Source organism: Hoplias malabaricus, chromosome 15, assembly GCF_029633855.1.
Source record: "Hoplias malabaricus isolate fHopMal1 chromosome 15, fHopMal1.hap1, whole genome shotgun sequence".
Lineage (NCBI taxonomy): Eukaryota > Metazoa > Chordata > Actinopteri > Characiformes > Erythrinidae > Hoplias > Hoplias malabaricus.
The window spans coordinates 9,302,111-9,319,506 of record NC_089814.1 but is presented as its reverse complement, the minus strand read 5'-3'; the positions used below and the strand labels follow the sequence as shown (position 1 = coordinate 9,319,506).

At 40.4% G+C, this 17,396-nt stretch overlaps 1 long non-coding RNA gene across 1 annotated transcript; it reads right to left on the bottom strand.

Annotated features, from left to right (window-relative positions):
• Positions 1–530: 530 nt before the first annotated feature.
• On the bottom strand, positions 531–1,849 carry LOC136668634 (uncharacterized). The gene is made up of 3 exons (XR_010795520.1): positions 1,567–1,849; positions 1,065–1,159; positions 531–756 (listed from the first exon to the last, which is right to left on the bottom strand). It is a non-coding gene; the product is annotated as an uncharacterized lncRNA (long non-coding RNA).
• Between the last annotated feature and the right edge of the window lie 15,547 nt (positions 1,850–17,396).

The following is a 17,396-nucleotide window of genomic DNA, read 5'->3' as shown; positions in this document are numbered from 1 at the left end:
CTGGACATGAGTATGAGCAAGGTGGTGATCGTGGGGATTTGAGCCTAACAGGGCTTGAGACAGTTGTCCCATTTGCATAGCTCCTACCCCTGTGCAATATTGAGGCCTTGTGGGCATGTACTGTTGGTATCTGTCTATGTTGGTTTGGTTTGTGTAGGAAAGTGGGTGGTTTTGTGGGGGATTTGTCAATAACATGCTTTATGTATGCTGGAATGTGGTACACCCTGGCTCTCACCACAGAGCAAGCCTGAATTGCTACTCCCTCGCTTATTCTGTTTTGAGGGCAATATAGAACACTTTCTTTAGTAGCATTGCTGTGTTTTAATACACATCTTTGGTGGCGTTACAACATTAAACCTTCAGACACACACCAAGTGTCACATCAGATCACTCAGCATGTGTTTACATCTCAGTGAGAGAATGAAGCAGACGTTTTGAAGAATGGAAGGTGTCCCTCTTTAACTGAGCACAATCCACCACAGCTTATCTACATCATCAAGGGGATCAGAAAAGTCTGATACTAGAAAGTGGATTGGATCCTGGCTGGATTTACCTTCTAGGAGCTGTGTATAATCACTGTTGGACCAAAACCTTTGATCTAATCATGAAATGTTGACTCAGTGCTATAAAATTATATCAAAATGGAGATACAAGGTTTTGTTTTAAAAGCAAAGACATATAAACAAACAAAATAATCCTGAAAAAACTTACAAGATCCAGTTTCTCCTCAGCTACATCCTTGGACACGATGGCAACCTGAGGAAACATCACACCTTCGCTGAGAGACATCCGAGTGTAACGTCAAACGCAGCAGTGAATCAAGGCCAGTGTTTTACTGTCATTTCTCAATATAACTTTTACACAGTGGAGCATTCCTCAGACTCACAGGATGTATATACAGTACAGATACAAACACTGAGAATCACCAAGAAAACACACAAACAGCCACTGAATGTATGAATTGGTTTAAAAGCAGGGAATGAACAGAAGATTTAGTGTCAACAATAATAATCTGTAAATGCATCTATATACTGTAAATAATGTAGTGTGGTGTTCAGACGTACTGGTTTGCCATCTGCTCTGCGTGTTCCAGCGTAGACAGAGCCAAACGCACCAGTGCCCAGCAGAGGACCCTTCTTATACAGTCTCCCAAAAAGAGCTGAAACACAATCCATATGTCAGCCACTAGAGCCTTAGTGAGGACACATTGGATGATTTGTTCTGGTTTAAACACATCTCTTTAGCTCATCTATAAGACATTGGATGGTGCTCAAAATGTATGAGGGGCTTCATTCCCCACTGCCCAATACTGGACACTGAAGATGGTGACTTCAGCCTCATGTGCAGATAGTTCATCCCATTCTATTATCAATGCTTCTCTATGAAGATTGTGGTGTGGTGCACCTTAAACTTACAATCTAGGCTCAGAGCTCACTCCAAAGTGCAACAAAATAATCCCCTCCTCTAAAAATTAAACCTATGGTTCTGAAACATGGTCCGCCCTAAACACTGTCACAAAGTTAAAACCATCTCCACACTGTTCTTACAGAAAAAGCCCATTCTTACACTTGTGAATCCGTTTAGTCGGCCGGCCAAACGGGACACTGGGGTCAGGATGGTCCTGAAGCTTCTGCTCCTGGCACTGGTCAGTGGTGGTCTGCTGGTCCGACTCGTGCCTTACGCTGTCCACACGTCTGCGCTTCTGGGCAATGAAGCAAGTGGCCTGTGCCAGGGGAAAGAGAGGGTCCACCGGAGGGGGCACATGTGCCACACACCCCCTGCTGACCTCTGTCACGTCCCTGGCTTACAGAGCTACCCATCTCAGGTGGCATCTCGCCACAGCCTGACACTGGGCTCTGACCTTGGGCTGTGTCCAGTTCCTCCTCGCTTGCTTCGCTTGGACACTGCCCTCGGTGCTGACTACGGCTAAACAGAATGAAGGGAGTAAGGATCAAGGTGCGAGTGTCAACATTTCACAGCACACGGACCAATGCTCCAAAATTAGTTGGAATAAAAGCATTAAATATTAAGTATGTTTCTGCCCTGTTCTGGAAAGGTTTTTATTTTGGAAATAATGCAACACCATGTCAAAATACAAAACTAATTTGTTTTAATATCATAATAATGTCATAAATTTCCAGTGCGTTTATTCACTTCAGATTCAAATATATCTGAATGCCTGAATTGTTCTGTATCAATGTAATGTTTATAACGACTCTGTGAACTTAAGCAAATGTGTTTTTATACATATTTTTTAAAACACAAGGTCAGAACACATTATGTGTGAAAATATAAAGTAGATATAAGCGCTGTAAGTTTATTAAAGAACAAGAGCAAACGTCTGAAAACTGATTGAGGCCTACCCTCAGAGTAACGGAAAAATAACGGTCCAGCCTTGGACTCAACCGGATTGTTGCTGTGTGTAACTTTCCAAGGACTTTTCCAAGCACAACATTTAAAGTTAAAAACGTGTTTTAAGGATAGAGAAAAGTTATATTGAGGTCAGTATTTGGTGTGGTGTTAGGATTAAGACGGTAATACCTACGGACCAAGTAAAATTAAGTTTCCGCGAAATTAATAGAAGTCTATGTAGTGTCCCCACAATGCATGAAAACAAACCAGTGTGTTTATTCTGATAGTTTGTAAACAGGTAGCACTAGCTAAATTAGCTAGCTATAAACACGAATGTGGGACTGGTGTAAATTCAGATTACTAGCGCTAGCACTGATGCTCATTTCGTACAGAAAGTAGCTTCTTGCAAACTGTGTTTTTACAGCGGGACACAATCGTTGTGAAGATATTTCTGCTGGAAAACAGCTCCTGTTAGGAACAGTTCTCCAGTCTCAGCTGCTAGCGCGGGGAAACAGTGCCCCCCGGCGGTGGTACAGCGCTGTATTTTGGAAATGTGTTGTGGTCATTCTCCAGCAGAAGGCGCTGGAGAACCTTCTCATTCACCTGCTGCTTCCTGGCGCCTCATTTTCTCTCCGAAGAAAAGTAAAAAGTGTTAAACAGTATTTTAGAGAAAGATCAATAAAGTCACAGTTTCGCTCAGAGAAAATCGCTGTGTTTGAATTTGGATTTGAAATTGGTCTTAGCAACGGTACTAGAGTGACGTCACATTCCAAGTCGTGTATTGACGTCATCAACACCGAAATAATGAGTAATAGACCCACAGTCAGAGTAGTGTTTAAGGCTATATAATAAATATAATTCAGCATATGTTTCAAAGACGAAATAAAATTTATCCTGGAGGTAACTTCTACGGTCTGTGTCTATGTTATTTAGTAGTTTAAAGTAGTACGTATATTCTTTAATTTTAAATCAATTTGGAAATCTCAGATGGTAGAATAAACATAGCAAGCAGTTTGAAGATACTTTGATAGAGAACTGGCTTTCAGAGTCATCGGACAGGTGTGATTAATGAAAAGAAGTCAGTGCTGGGTCTGAAATGTTCATGAAACATTTTATGGCTGTGTTTGCTGAGCCTTTTTAAAATATAGCACAAAATCCACCATTACCCACCATCCACCAGAAAATGAAGGGGACATGTCCCCACTGTCCCTGATGTCCTACTGCTTATGAGTGAATAGGAATGGTGAATACAGTGGAGTAGATCCCTATATTTCCTGACAATCGTAGAACATTATGGAGTAGTAAATCTATATCTGCAGTTCTCACCCACCTCACTATTGCCCCTTTGTTTCTTCAGCACTGACCCCTGTGTATATTTTCTAAGGCCTCAGCCAAAACCTAGGCTCTGAAAGATGCTGAGGACTGTGACTGTTTTTTAAGTGGTTTCCTGTGGAGCATGTGATGCGCACAGTGGAGGTGAGTGCTTGAAGTGCAGCTTAAACATCACTGCAGATGTCTATTGGGCACGGACTGCATGAGGTGCATAAATATCACATCAGAAGGTAGGTGATGTTTGGGCTTGGATAAAAGTTTTTAATAAATAGTTTAATGAGACTTGCTTATTTTTCTTCTGCAACAAAAGAATTTTGCAATTGAAAATTGCAACCCTAGACATCATAGCCTCAACCTTATCTTACAAAAATAAGAAATTACCAAACTGATACAGCCATCAACACATTTACACTGCACAACTTACATGTGCTCTGTCTTTATTGTTTTCTTAATATATATTTTTGTTTAGGAACAAAAACAGAAAGCAGCTTGATAAAATTAAAAAAAGCTGTAAGTCAATACCCCGCGACCCTAAATTGGATAAGCGGTTACAGATAATGGATGGATGGATGGATGTAAGTCAATAGCTGGACCCTTCACAAGATACATTCTAGGCAAGGCAAGTTTATTTATAGAGCACCTTTCATACAGAAGCAATTCAAAGTGCTTTACAGAAAAAGAAACAATTAAATTAAAAGCCAGAATAAAATCATACATTTCCAATAAGACAATTACATAAAAAGAGTAAAATGATTATTCATTCATTCATTCATTATCTGAAACCCTTATCCAAGTCAGGGTTGCGGTGGGTCCAGAGCATACCTGGAATCATTGGGCGCAAGGCGGGAATACACCCTGGAGGGGACGCCAGTCCTTCACAGGGCAACAAACACACACACACACATTCACTCACACACTCACACCTACGGAAGTAAAATGATTAAAACAATTTAAAATAAATGAAAAGAAATAAAATGACGTTACAGAAAAGTGCAGAATATTTTAAACTGAGCTGTAGCTGCTCAAACAGGAGTTTTTTAAGTCTTGATTTAAAAGTTGGGACTCTTCTAATTGACACAAAATAATAATAATAATAATATTTAAGAGTAAGGTAGGCCTTACAGTGAACTGTTAGATATCTGTAACTTATTGCTAATATGTTTATCTCTAAGATATTTCTAACTACATATTGACCTGTATTTTTAAAATCACAAATGTAATTTTATATCTGTGATATATATCTGATATCTGTGATTTGTCGGCAGTGACAATTTCTGTTCAACTTTAAAGTCAACATTTACTCCACATGGACAGTAATGGGATATGAGAGTAGTGTATATTGTGTAGCAGCTGTATATTGTACATAGTTGTTATCTCCTCTTTTTTCCAGATGACGAAAATATCAGTCCGTAAGCGCAGCTTGCCCTATGCCCAGAACTCAACTTCTGGAGGTTCTGAAGAGTTCCTTGAAGTATCACTAGGAGAGTGTGTAAGTGTCCAAATACATTTCATCCTGAATTCATCAGAATTCTTGTGGTGAGGAATGGAGACCCGTTAATTGTAATGATAATTAAGAAACAGTCAAATGAGTAACTTACAGAGAAACCAAGTAAAACGTCAGATTTGCCCTGTCTTCGTCTGATGAAGAGAGTGGAGGCTCTGAGCACGAGGACAGCGAGTCTCTCTCTGAAGACGTGAGTTTACTGATTCCATTAAGATGAAGCAGAATCTTCATTATTATAATAACTGCAGATATTTAATATTCTTCATCTGTGTATGGACTGATCAAATCACAGTTAAGCATGTAAGTATTTGTAATGTGTTTAAAAAGCTAATATTGCGCAGATTCTCTTATCTTCACACTTTGATGTAGTTCGTGAAATATCTAAACCATATCAGACCACACAATCTTGAAAGTAAACTGCATGGAGTTATGGCTGTTTAAGGTGGTCTTAACATAGTTCCAGGTTCAGATAATATATATATTCCTCTTTCCATACCTTTTATAGGGGACAGTGGCAGATGAGCAAGTCGCTGAGGTCCAGGAAGAGAAGGCACCATCTCCCTGTGGTGGTGCGAGCTCTGGGTTTCCAACCCCCTGCACCATCCTTACCGTAAAGTCAGTGATGGAGGAGACTGAGCTGGAGTCTTCACTCAGTCTGTCCTCCGCTCCTCTTCGCGTCAATGGCGAGTGAGATGTGCTGGATGGTGTGAGCTCTCCAGAGCTCCCATCCCCTGGACCCAGTGAGGACTGGGAGCAACAGGAGCAGCAGCAGAAGGAGAGACAGCAGCTGGTGAGTAACAGCTAAGAACATCAACTCAGTTCTCCACAACTGGCTTTAAAGAGCTGCCTTCACTGAGCGGAGATGTTACATACACAATCTAATTCTCTTCTCTAAAGAGAAGCCCTAGAGGAAGAACAGGGTTCGAGCGTTCTTCAAGCAGGCGTGGAAGGCAATGAAAAAGTCCTTCACCTGCCGCTGCCGCTCGAATAAGATCGCCCCAGCTGAGTAACATCCCTGTCCTCCCCATCCTCCACTATACTTAAACTCATTTATTTACAGTCCTCTTGTGGGTTTATTTTGCACTCACCTTGTGGTAAAGCGACTGTTCTGAGATTGACATGTCTGTTCAGAAATATTAAATAAATATAGCTCATGTTTATCAGAACGCTGATCCGGGATAAGGTTGTGTCATTTTACAGCGCCGAGTTAGGATTGTATCGTCTGATTTTACTGATCAGTGTTCTTATGAATAGGGATATTAATATAAAGTGATGTCAGAGAGCATTTATTAATCTACTACCAGTGATTAACAGGAAGGTCTTAAATATTTTTATTATTTTTACTGTTAATAATTGTATTACAAATACCATTTAGACTATATTTTCATAGAATAATTTGCATATTTAAAATAACAACAATTATTATTATTATCCAACATTCAAATAATCATCACCTTCCATTTAATTCAGTGGTAAATTTGACGTCATTTTCACAAGCTACCTCTTATATTAGATTATCTACAGTAGCACAAATATTTACAACACCGGGACTGACCGTGAGCGGGAGTCACAGCTCCCTCTGAGGCTTTTCTGCTCCTAAAGACAGAGCAGCGGGAGACACAGCTCTCCCTATATACATGGTTCCTCGGCTCCCAGGGAAAGAACTGCCAGAGACATAGTTCTCTCTCCATGGGTCCTCTGCTCCCAAATTGTCCTGCCAAAGACACATTTGCTTCTTTTTATGTTTAATGTATTCCTTTTTTCACAAGTGGCATCACACTTATCAGACAATTATTTATCTCGCACACAGCTCCTCTGTGCTGGAGAGTATCTTGGCTGAAATATTTCATATTTCACTTCCTACTAATGAAAATGAATTAGTTCATCCGTCCATCCATTATCCACCGCTTATCCGGGTCCGGGTCGTGGGGGAAGCAGTCTGAAAGCCCAGACCTCCCTCTCCCCAGCCCCCACCTCCAGCTCCTCCGGGGGTATACCGAGGCGTTCGAGACATGTAGTCTCTCCAGCATGTTCTTGGTCTGCCCCGGGGCCTCCTCCCCGTTGGACATGCCCGGAACACCTCACCAGGAAGGCGTCCAGGAGGCATCCAAACAAGATGCCCGAACCACCTCAACTGGCTCCTCTCGACGTGGAGGAGCAGCGGCTCCACTCCGGGTTTCTCCCGGATGTCCGAGCTCCTAACCCTCTCTCTAAGAGAAAGTCCAGACACCCTGCGGAGAAAACTAATTTCAGCCGCTTATACCTGCGATCTTGTTCTTTCGGTCTCTACCCAAAGCTCGTGACCATAGGTGAGGGTTGGGACATAGATTGAACGGTAAATCGAGAGCTTTGCTTTTCTGCTCTTCACCTCAGCGGACCAGTCTGCATTACTGCTGATGCTGCACCGATCCGCCTGTCAATCTCGCGCTCCATCTTTCCCTCACTTGTGATCAAGACCCCAAGGTATTTAAACTCCTCCACTTGAGGCAGGATCTCACTTCCAACCAGGAGAGAGCACTCCACCCTTTTCTGACTGAGTACCATAGACTCGGACTTGGAGGTGCTGATCCTCATCCCTACCGCTTCACACTTGGCTGCAAAATGGTCCAGCAAGAGCTGGAGGTCCCGGCTCGATGAAGCCAACAAGACCACATCATCCACAAAAAGCAGACATGGAATCCTGAGACCACCAAACCAGACACCTTCCACCACTTGGCTACGCTGAGAAATTCTGTCCATAAAAATTATGAACAGAACCGGTGACGATGGGCAGCCCTGACGGAGTCCAACTCCGACTGGACTTACTGCCAGCCATACGAAACAGACTCCTGCTCTGTTTATACAGGGACTGGATGGCTCATAGCAAAGAGCCCACACAGTTGACACAGTCGAATGCCTTCTCCAGATCCACAAAACACATGTAAACTGGTTGAGCAAACTCCCCCCCAGGGTCCCTAAACTCTACTTCATCTGTGGTAGACATGCTGGTGGGATTGAGAAGATCCTCAAAGTATTCCTTCCACCGCCAAATGACGTACGACCGAAAGTCGTTTTCCATGTTCTCACCAAACTCCTCCCACACCTGAGTTTTTGCCTCAGTGACAGCCGAAGCCGCATGTCGCTTGACCTGGGAAGTGTAAGATTCATAAAAGGACTCATTATCGTGAATGTCATCAACTCCTATTTTCTTGTTGGGAGGCTCACCATGCTCGTCTGCGTTGCCATCCCCAAAGTGCAGACTAGCTAGTTTCCCTGGTGCTCAGGGGAAAGACTTGTCCTCTCAGTGCAGTTGTGGCGTGTGACCAGCTGAATGGCACTGAAAACACAGTTTCTTCTCACGGCAGTAAGAAAAAACAGAATGAGCGACGTTATTGCAGATAGAGCAAGGTGTGTTGTCAAAGCCTTCAATTCTGGGCAGCTTATTAGAAGTTCCTCTCCGACAGCTCCAGCATCACGCAGCAATATTTTCTCTTGCATCTCCACAACACAAGCTAAACTACTATGGTCAGAGCTAGACGGTAGTTGTGCCACTTGACTGCTGGAAGTAGCAACAGGGCTAGGACACACCTCTGCTTTGTTCACAGTGATTCCGCTTTTTTTTTCTCAGTGTACACAGGAGCAGTGGATGTGAAGCTTGTTTCAGCATTATACTCACTCAACACTTCCTGTACCTCATTCACTGACCACTTATCAATTGGCTTGGGCAGTTTCTAATGAACATACGTGTCACTTCCATTGCAGGGTTGTCTAGTGACCTACCCTGTTCATTTCGTTCATAAATCCCGCTTAGCGTTTCTATGTAATTTTCAGTGTAATATTAGCATCAAGGTAACTGGATGCTAGTTTAGTCATTCTCTGTTGTTTATGGGGTTTAATATGACTGGGTGAGTGCTAGTTTAGTCATTCTCTGTTGTTTATGGGGTTTAATATGACTGGGTGAGTGCTAGTTTAGTCATTCTCTGTTGTTTATGGGGTTTAATATGACTGGGTGAGTGCTAGTTTAGTCATTCTCTGTTGTTTATGGGGTTTAATATGACTGGGTGAGTGCTAGTTTAGTCATTCTCTGTTGTTTATGGGGTTTAATATGACTGGGTGAGTGCTAGTTTAGTCATTCTCTGTTGTTTATGGGGTTTAATATGACTGGGTGAGTGCTAGTTTAGTCATTCTCTGTTGTTTATGGGGTTTAATTTGACTGGGTGAGTGCTAGTTTAGTCATTCTCTGTTGTTTATGGGGTTTAATATGACTGGGTGAGTGCTAGTTTAGTCATTCTGTGTTGTTTATGGGGTTTAATATGACTGGGTGAGTGCTAGTTTAGTCATTCTCTGTTGTTTATGGGGTTTAATATGACTGGGTGAGTGCTAGTTTAGTCATTCTCTGTTGTTTATGGGGTTTAATATGACTGGGTGAGTGCTAGTTTAGTCATTCTCTGTTGTTTATGGGGTTTAATTTGACTGGGTGAGTGCTAGTTTAGTCATTCTCTGTTGTTTATGGGGTTTAATATGACTGGGTGAGTGCTAGTTTAGTCATTCTGTGTTGTTTATGGGGTTTAATATGACTGGGTGAGTGCTAGTTTAGTCATTCTCTGTTTATGGGGTTTAATATGACTGGGTGAGTGCTAGTTTAGTCATTTTCTGTTGTTTATGGGGTTTAATATGACTGGGTGAATGCTAGTTTAGTCATTCTCTGTTGTTTATGTGGTTTAATATGACTGGGTGAATGCTAGTTTAGTCATTCTCTGTTGTTTATGGGGTTTAATATGACTGGGTGAATGCTAGTTTAGTCATTCTCTGTTGTTTATGGGGTTTAATATGACTGGGTGAGTGCTAGTTTAGTCATTTTCTGTTGTTTATGGGGTTTAATATGACTGGGTGAATGCTAGTTTAGTCATTCTCTGTTGTTTATGTGGTTTAATATGACTGGGTGAGTGCTAGTTTAGTCATTCTCTGTTGTTTATGGGGTTTAATATGACTGGGTGAGTGCTAGTTTAGTCATTCTCTGTTGTTTATGGGGTTTAATTTGACTGGGTGAATGCTAGTTTAGTCATTCTGTATTGTTTATGGGGTTTAATATGACTGGGTGAGTGCTAGTTTAGTCATTCTCTGTTGTTTATGGGGTTTAAAATGACTGGGTGAGTGCTAGTTTAGTCATTCTCTGTTGTTTATGGGGTTTAATTTGACTGGGTGAATGCTAGTTTAGTCATTCTGTATTGTTTATGGGGTTTAATTTGACTGGGTGAGTGCTAGTTTAGTCATTCTCTGTTCTTTATGGGGTTTAATATGACTGGGTGAATGCTGATTAAGGTTTTCTCAGTTGTTTCAGGGGGTTAATTAAGCTGAGTGTCTAAATTTGTATTATTCTAGTATTTGTTCTGATTTATGAATATTTTTCAGTGGTGATGCGTCTCTGGAAGATGGCTCTCTTGGGAGACTTGTGAACAATGACCATCTTAATCCAAATAGCAAAATGAAAACAATCACAATTGCAGGAACACCCCATCTGGGTTTATTTGCAACAAGAAACAAATCCCGCAGACGAGATTACGTACAACTATGGTGACTCTGAATGGCCATGGAGATGCAAGGTATTTAATGAAAAGCATTCACTGTAAATATGTTTAATATTGCTATTAAATTTGTTGCTCTAATTCATTGTATCTGTTTCCAAAGCCTGCAGTTATCAATACCAGCCTACAGACAGTTAATGAGGGAGACCAACTGCAACCGAAAAAACAGATACCTGAAGCAACATGTGAGGTAAGTAGTGATGTGTGAACATAATACAGTTATTTCTCATAGAATTGATCTAATGTGTGTGTGTGTGTGTATTTGAGCTGTATAGGTCCAGGTACAGTATGTTTAATAAGGACATACATATGTACTGAAAAAATGTGTGAGAAAATGTCTCAGTTCTTTGTATCGATTAATGGAAGATCTGTGTGTTAATGTGTGTGACAGAAATCTTCTGTATATGGACTTTAATACTTACTGGGACTGCAGTGTTTACTGGGATTTTGTGTGTGTTAGTGTGTAAGTCCAAGACCTGTTTTGTTAGGACAATGTTTTACAGGGACTCTGCAGAGGCTTAGTTCATACTGATGATAGCCTGTGTATACAGTGTGAGACAAATCTGTGATCTCGATGGCATCTGTTTCTGAAGCTCTAGGACATGACAACTATGATTCTCTAGACTTTAATATATTTTCTGATGAGGATATATCACTGTTGTCACCAGAACTGTGAACATGAAATAGTCCTTGCAACGGTTTCAAGCATGAACAAGTGTGTGGAATGTGTTGGACCAGTTGCATCACTTATGTGGATTGGTCTACAGTGTAAAGGTCAGTAAAAATTATTATTTAGATATTATGAAAGAAAATGATTAATAGTATGTCATTATGGATGTGCCTGTGAACTGTTATTTGTTTGATATGTCATTTTTTTTAAACTGATTGTTAGTTGATGGATGGAAACATTTTAAACTCTAGATTTTGTTAAAATATATACCATATATACCTTACTCATCTAAAGTATTTGGACTGTTTCCACATAATATACAATACAATTTTTAATTGGCCTTGTACCCCAATTTAAAGTATGATTGTTTGTAATATTGAGTGAAACCAGTCTAAACAGTTTAGAATAAAGTGGTGGGCTACATCAGATGAAGAATATGTGCCAGAGTCAGACTTAGATAGTGAATCGAATCAGACAGTTCAGTTGAGCTTGCATTAGAATGTGCAAACAAGAGCCAAGTCAATGAGCAGAAAGTCCCGTTCACCAAATCTTGCAGTTTAAAGTTTTTTCCAAAATATGAACGCAAAGGCAGTGTCTAAAGCCCAGGAAAGAAGCATGTTTGTATGAAGAAGCTGATTTATTTTGCTATGAGGAGCAGTTGATTGATATAGAGTCAAATCATGAATTTTTCACTCGTCCGTTGCCCTTAACTTGACAAGTGGATCAAAATAAATCATCCTAAATTGCTTGTAATAAAATCATGTTACACTTGAATTATAAGTTGGAAATACAAGGTTTTGATTCAGCAGCAGTGATATCTTGCGTAACTTGTCCTTTTAAAAGCTAATGTAAAGTAGAATATGAGTTACGAGTTTAAGACGAGATCAACGCAACTGAAGACAGCAATGAAAGTGAACCTGATAATGAGGCAGTGGATGATGCTATCAGTGCCCTAAGACCGACCAATGAATACATACACATATATATATATATATATATATATATATATATATACACACACACACACAGCACAGTGCAGTACACCTTCTCATTCAATGTTTATCTTTATTTTATTTTATTTTATTTTTTTCCACCATTAATGCAGTTCCCTGTCTTTTAGGGATGCAGAAGACCCAGAACAGTTTGAACAGTGCTATTTGAAGGGCTCAAAGTATCTTATAGCCATATTTTATTTGTTCTGTTAAGATTTGGGGTATCACGGTGGAGCAGCAGGTAGTGTCTCTGTCACAGCTCCAGGGTCCTGGAGCTTGTGGGTTCCAGTCCTGCTCCAGGTGACTGTCTGTGAGGAGTGTGGTGTGTTCTCCCTGTGTCTGCGTGGGTTTCCTCCAGGTGACTGTCTGTGAGGAGTGTGGTGTGTTCTCCCTGTGTCCGTGTGGGTTTCCTCCGGGTGACTGTCTGTGAGGAGTGTGGTGTGTTCTCCCTGTGTCTGCATGGGTTTCCTCCGGGTGACTGTCTGTGAGGAGTGTGGTGTGTTCTCCCTGTGTCTGCATGGGTTTCCTCCGGGTGCTCCGGTAGGTGGATTGGAGGCTCAGAAGTGTGGTGTAGGTAGGTGTCACTGAATGTGTGTGCTGCCCTGTGAGGGTCTGACACCCCCTCCGGGGTATATTCCTGCCTTGTGCCCCATGATTCCAGGTAGGCTCTAGACCCACCGTGACCCTGAACTGGATAAGCTGTATAATGAATGAATGTTATGATTTGTTTTTCCAAGCCATTCTTTGAGAAAATGATCCTTGTTTGTGTGCTGAGCTTGGACTAAAGATGATCTGCCTCATTGTTTTAATTTCTTTTATTTTTTTAATTCTATTCCCAGAAATGTCTATCCTGCCATGGTAATCAATTGGTTAATCTGACTTTTTATTTTCTTTGATCAGTGTGCACTGATCATATCCCAGAAGAAGTTGAAAACACTAGGAAGAGGACAAGAACACTGGTCTAAACAGGAGGTGATGGCTGTGATGAAACCTCTCAAGCATCAAATAACGAAAGGAAAACTGGCCACAACGGCAGAATGTCAGCGGTGCAAGGATGCTGAAGATCCTGTGTTGAAGGACCGAAGTGCACAAAATGTAAGAGACTTTGTTAGAAATAGAGGGATCACACTTTAAAAGGAAAATTCAATTTAATGAAGAATTACTTCAAGGACATGGGCTTGATTTTTGTTGACTTAGTTCTTTAACAATCTGAGAAAAGTGTGGTGTTACACCTGCAGCATGTTAATTAAAGATGTGTTTAATTCTTTTTTTTGTTGTTATAACTGGAGCTGCAGTTAACGCTAACACAAGCGAGAAGCTCATGTCCAGAGGTTGTTGTTTACAGGGACCTGTTCTGCTTAATCACATGTGTCTTTGGAATGCACCTGTTATGTTTGTGTTTGTGTGTGATCAAGTACCAATAAACCACCTCTGTCCTTATAATACACTGAAATGGCCTTTTTTGTGTATTGTTAAATCAGTGTCCTGGTAAAGTAGGCATGACCTCACAAACCTCTTGCCATAGGCAGGAGATTTTCAGGATGTCCCCATATACAAGCATGTTGTCAGGTGGACATAGTAAGAGCTTACATTTGTGTAGAAACAAATTAAGGTGATATCGAGCAAAGGGAAATTTGGGTGCCACTAAACCACATTTTAACTGGTTTGGCAAGGCATGTCCTCATAAGACTTAGACCTGTGTGTGTGTGTGTGTGCAGCATATAATCTCAGTTCAAAGTTTAATCATTCTCCTGCTCCTTAGTAATATTTTTCAACAAAAATTGAGTAGTTTAAAAATGGCGAGTGAGAAGAATACATCACTGAATTCAGGAGTATTTGAATTTTGAATTAAATGTTAAACAAAGGTGTACAAAGAAGTTTGAAAGAATTTAATACTTTCCTTAGCTCTTGAAAATGATTTTATGTCTTGTTTTTCAAAGAAAAACTGAAATACGTTATGAAAAATTTAAGAAATGGAGTGAGAGCTATTTCCTGCTTCACTCAGATGTTCACAACTAAGCCATTTTCTATTCTTTGTCTCACAGCTAAATGGTAAACACTGATCCTGGGTCGTCTGTGTGTGCTCAGTCTGGAGAGTATGGCTGTTGTGATTTCTGCAAACCACCAGATGTCACTGTTTTAAGCCTTTAAATCTTCTGGCCAATCAGGATGAAGCTTCAAAACAGCCTCCACCTGTCTGGGACTTGAATGATTACTAATTGGAGTCAGCTGTGTTGTCTCTGTTTGGTTCAATTCAGCAGCTTTCCCAGCAGTCTTGTTGCTTTCTGAAAATAGGACTTTATTTTGGCTGTTGTCTTTAGTTGAGGCTGAATTTGGGTTCTCTTGGGTAAATGCGTTTTAGAGATTTCTGTTTTATTCATTGCTTGATAGATTTACAATTTTGACACAATGAATGCTGTAAACAAGGGTTGTTTGTAGATTGTAAAGTTCATTAGCTCTTTATGAATTGTTTTTAGTTTCACTGGAGATTTGTAGTTTTCTTTTCTGAGGAAATGTGCTGTTTTTGTTAGGTTTTATTCTGTGGAATCTGTTGGGTTCTGTTTGGAGACTTGCAGGTCTTTGTTGTCTGAAAGGGCTTTTATTTTACCCCAGATCCATTCAGTAAGGGGCAATAACTGAATCCGTCTGACGTTAAAAAAGAGACTTTCCATTCAATCCACTCACATCTGAAAGGACTTGGTTCCAGTCTGTACGGCCAGTGTGATCCTCTTGAAGAGATTTTGAGCCAGGTCTATGAGGTAAGTCAGAATGTTTTTTTGCTCTCGTGTGTTTTTCACCTCTCATATGAAGAGCCATGGTCCTGGTCTATGGAGGCCACCTGTTTGTTTGGGGCAGGATTAGGAGGTAGATGGTTGTTTTTAAAGTCAGGTCTGTGGAGCTAATGGGATCTTTCTAGAATGTTGAATTCTATTCCAGGCGGCCCTGTTTCTCTGTTGTAAAAGAGGGCCAGTTTGGTCCCATTCCCCCACACGCACAAAATCCAAGGTTATTGGATTCTGAAGGGCTATGTTCTGGTCTATGCAGTTTTGGAGTTCAGATGGCCTCTGGTGTAAAAAAAAAATGTCCAATTCCACCTCAAACCCTGTCCCATTTTTTTTTTCTTTCTTTTTCTCTCTCTCTCACACACACAGGTTTACAGTGTTTATCAGGACACCCTGTAACCACCATGGTTTTTAAGGACACACCTTTCCTGACACCCTACAAATTAAATATATGTGCCAAAAAATTTAGTTTGCTTTCATTAAGATACATCACAGTTTAATTGATTTGTATCCTAAAATCGAGGGAAAGTATCATCTGACTTTTTACAGGTTTGATGGGACTCAACGAAACATGGTTTGTAGAGACACACAGGTTTATAAGGACTGTTTATGTAAAACACACAAACTTTAATGTGGTTTACAAGGACAGGCATGGTTTACTAGGACTATGTCAAAAAGTGCTTATGGGTCAGTGACAGAAGGTTTGGGAAGATGATCAATTCAAAAATATGTTTAAAACTTTAAAATAAAACATGCCTGAGGTTTGTGAAAGTGTATATTTTGTGGTTCTGTTGTATTCATATTGTTTAATATGGTATTTATACTAATTTTTTTTTATGAAAATGGACAGCCTTTTTGAATTGTCAAATGGTGTAACCACGAAAAATGACAAATCTAATATTTCACACCTCCTAGAGTTCATGCAATTGCTCATAAAATTAGTCATTTATTTTATAATATTGCATAAGAATTGTTTATTATATTTTTTCTAAATTTAGATTTTGTGAGACCATGTGCCGTTAACATCTTGTTTTACGTATGTTCTTTGACCGTGGTAAAAATGGTTTAAACACCCATAATTCCAGTGTAGTAGAGTATTAAATTATAATCCATATTAACTTTTTTGTACAATATTAGTATTTTAGACGAGATACTAGTTACACCAACTGACCACAAACCTTCTACAGCAAAAGAACAAGAAATCGACACAGGAAATAGTCATTAAGGTAAACAGAATTGGATATTTCAGTATATGTCATTCATCTTATTCCATATCAAAAACTATTTCATAACATCAATGAAGAAACAGGATTAACTTGTGTTCGATTCTGATTGCAGTTCAGTTCTCATACAATTTCAGTTCGTAAAATGACAGCCATTTTTTTTTCAAAGAGTGAGTGAATGAAGGAGAGAGAGATTGTTAGTGAGAGAGTATCAGACGTTTTTTCTATTTCCTATTCTATTATTTTTGATTAAATTTTTAAAAACTGACAACCATCAGTGTGAGTTCTTGTCATCTGATGACATCTGAACCAATTGTTTCACATTAACATAATAATATAAGGGAAACAGCGTGTCAGAAACTTAAGACTTGAATTATTAAAGGGGTTGAGGATGCCTGTGGTACCTGCACATAGTCATGATCATGAGGGTTAACTAGTGGTTACTGGCCAATATGCTGGTCATCTCCTGAAATGTTAATCAATAGAGGAGTAAGGTTTAAAACATCAGTATACTGATACGGTATACGGTATACCATTTTATTCTCTATATACTGTCTTTGGTTCTGCTTCCAACTGTTCAGCTGCGCGCGCGATATCCGAGTGTTCTGTTCAGCCGCGTGCCCGGTCTCTGGGTGTTCTGTTCAGCTCCGAGTTTTTTTTTTTTTTAATTCTTTATTGAATTCTGTGCGTGCTGCGCGCTCTCTCTGACTGATTTGTGCGAGCTGCGCGCTCTCTCCGAGTGTTTTGTGCGAGCTGCGCTCTCTCTGACTGATTTGTGCGTGCTGCCTGCTCTCTCTGGGTGTTATGTGCAAACTGTGTGCTTTCTCCGATTGTTTTGTGCGATCTGCGCGCTCTATCTGACTGTTTTGTGCAAACTGCGTGCTCTCTCCGAGTGTTTTGTGCGAGCTGCGCCCTCTCTCTGACTGATTTGTGCGCGCTGCGTGCTCTCTCCGAGTGTTATGTGCAAACTGTGTGC